At 48.6% G+C, this 3,068-nt stretch overlaps 1 non-coding gene across 1 annotated transcript; it reads right to left on the bottom strand.

The window, feature by feature from the left end:
* Positions 1-2,985: 2,985 nt before the first annotated feature.
* TRNAL-CAG (transfer RNA leucine (anticodon CAG)) lies at positions 2,986-3,068 on the bottom strand. Its single transcript has one exon. It is a non-coding gene; the product is annotated as a tRNA-Leu (tRNA).

Genomic DNA, 3,068 nt, shown 5'->3' with positions numbered 1-3,068 from the left:
GCAGCAGCGCTGGGGCAGGGGCAGCTGGGCAGGGGCAGCTGCGCTGGGGCAGGGGCAGCTGTGCTGGGGCAGGTGGGCTCTGTGGTGGTGGCAGCGGGCGGCGCTCTGCGGTGCGGTGGTGGCAGCGGGCTGTGCTCCGGTACAGGGACGGCGGCTCCGTCGCAATTTCTTCGCAGCCCGGAGGCTGTGGGGGGGAGACAGGGGGTCCCTGCAGAGTGTATGGGGTCAGCTGTGGGGGGCACTGCGGGTAGACAGGGGGTCCCTGCAGAGTGTATGGGGTCAGCTGTGGGGGGCACTACGGGGGAGACAGGGGGTCCCTGCAGAGTGTATGGGGTCAGCTGTGGGGGGCACTGCGTGGGAGACAGGGGGTCCCTGCAGAGTGTTTGGGGTCAGCTGTGGGGGGCACTGCATGGGAGACAGGTGGTCCCTGCAGGGGGAGGTGAGGACAGTGTATGGGCACAGTTGTGGGGGGCATGGCGGGGTACAGGCGTTCCCTGTGGGGTAGGGGAGGGTTAGGGGGGCTGTGTTGTCACTCTGCTGTGAACACTAATTATGAATGCAATATTTCCCTTATTAATTGTTTTTTTATTTCTCTGTCTCTCAGTAGGTAACACTTGGGGCAGTCGCCCGCTCTCTGTGTGTCTGCTGGTAATATACGCTCGTGGGTTAATGTACCAGTACAATTCATAGGACTTAATTTTTATTCTATGTCAAAATTCAATAATTTCCTTTTCCCTTTTTTTTCCAATAGGTAACAAGGCATCGTGGACACTAAACTGGCTCAAGAACTGGCGGGACAAGGACACCAAGTTTGCCTAATGGACGACATCGCTATGGAGGAACACAGCTCTCCGGCCACCATCATCATGTGGAGCAGCTAAGCCTCTTCATCCTCGGTTTGGGTAAGTGACAATCCATGTATGTATGGTCTAAGGAGCGGTCATGGCACATGTACATACATGTATGTGTAAACATGTATATACAGTCAGCTGTCATGGCACTCGGGAAGTCACACCAGGGGGCTGTGTGGCCCTGTAGGCCTCTACACCACCACACAGCCTCCCGCAACCCGCTCTACAGCACCACACAGCCTCCCGCAGCCCCGTCTACACCACCACACTTCCTCCTCCAGCCTCTGTCTCCCCCCTCCAGTCCCTGACGCCCCCCCCTCCAGCCTCCTTCCTAATTTAGAGCTTTTGGTTTTTTTTATCAGCATAAATTGTCATTTAAGAAACGATTGTCCATTCAAGAAGAGATTTGTGTTGGCAGATTATCCTAGGAAAGCGTGTTAGATGATAATAATCGTGCTGCCCATCTCACCCGACGAGCAAGCAGCACCAGGGTGGATAAAAATCTTGAATTTTTTAAAAAAATCAAAAAAATCAGATTTTTTTGATTTAAATCATTTGATTGCAGTTTTCATAATGTGATTTCAAACGGCAAACAAGTCCTTGGATATCCTTTTGACAGTATTTGCACTTTGCTCTTGCACCTTTCTTTCCAAGATCTGCTGCTGGCATCTCAACAAAATGAACCCAAATAGGGTCTCTCTTACGACCTGCTGCCATGGCTCACACAGATCACTTATGAAGTTTGATTGTTACTACAGCCTGAGCCAAGCACTGCTGATGTTACTACAGCCTGAGCCAAGTACTGCTGACTATCCAACAAGTTTGGGCATGTCAACTGAATGCAGGGAAAAAGAAACTAAACCAAAACTGAAACCAAGCTAGAAGTGTGGAATTAAAGGGGCAGTATGAACAAAATGTGGAGGCTATTAATAGTTTATACAATTAAGACATGCTGCTTTTAAACACCTACCTATTGCCATATAGTAAAACAAAAAAGATTTTTACTTACTTTGGGGTCCCCCCCTCACCCTGGCGTTAGATCGTTGCCCCTACTTTCGTCCGTGTAACTATGGGCGCACATGCACACTGCTCTCACTTCTCATTTTAATCGTGATTTATATTAAAAAAAAACCTTTTGATTTAAATCAGTGATTTAAATCATGATTAAAATCATGATTTAAATCGATCCGATTTAAATAGAAAAAAATCTTTTGATTTAAATCGTGATTTAAATCATGATTTAAATCGGCGTGATTTAAATCAATCCACCCTGAGCAGCACCCTTGTTCGTTGGGTGAATTGACCTTTTAAGGGAGCCCGACGTACTCACTAAATTGTCCCTATCCCTAAGTTTTTTTGGATGCAGATTGCTCTCACACGAGTGTTTTTTTGATTTGGAAAAGAAAGAAATGAGGATGGAGAATCAAAACTTTAAGGCTAAAAAATATACTCACACATATATACACCAACTGTATAGACACACATATAAATATTTATGGTGTATACATTAGGCTATAAGACCTGGAGACTGTTATTACACATGCTGCCACTAGGTTTCTTTTCTTTAAAAAAAAAACAAAAAAAAAAAAACTGTCGCTGTCAGGAGTGGGATTCGAACCCACGCCTCCACGTGGTGACTGCAGACGCTGAACACGCTCCCTGGTGCACAACAGCTTGCACCTCCAGGGACCAGTACTGCTGCTGTCAAGGAGTGGGATTTGAACCCACGCCTCCACATGTGGTGACTGCAGACGGTTAACACGCTCCCTGGTGCGCAACAGCTTGCACCTCCAGGGACCAGTACTGCTGCTGTCAGGAGTGGGATTCGAACCCACGCCTCCACGGGAGACTGTTATTACACATGCTGCCACTAGGTTTATTTTCTTTTCTTTAAAAAAAAACAAAAAAAAAAAACTGTCGCTGTCAGGAGTGGGATTCGAACCCACGCCTCCACGTGGTGACTGCAGACGCTGAACACGCTCCCTGGTGCACAACAGCTTGCACCTCCAGGGACCAGTACTGCTGCTGTCAAGGAGTGGGATTTGAACCCACGCCTCCACATGTGGTGACTGCAGACGCTTAACACGCTCCCTGGTGCACAACAGCTTGCACCTCCAGGGACCAGTACTGCTGCTGTCAGGAGTGGGATTCGAACCCACGCCTCCACGGGAGACTGCAACCTGAACACAGTGCCTTAGACCACTAGGCCATCCTGAC

The sequence above is a fragment of the Dendrobates tinctorius genome, unplaced genomic scaffold, assembly GCF_039654945.1.
Source record: "Dendrobates tinctorius isolate UK_male_01 unplaced genomic scaffold, ASM3965494v1 ptg000456l, whole genome shotgun sequence".
Lineage (NCBI taxonomy): Eukaryota > Metazoa > Chordata > Amphibia > Anura > Dendrobatidae > Dendrobates > Dendrobates tinctorius.
Note: the sequence above shows the minus strand (reverse complement) of the source record. Positions and strands in the feature narration are given on the sequence as shown.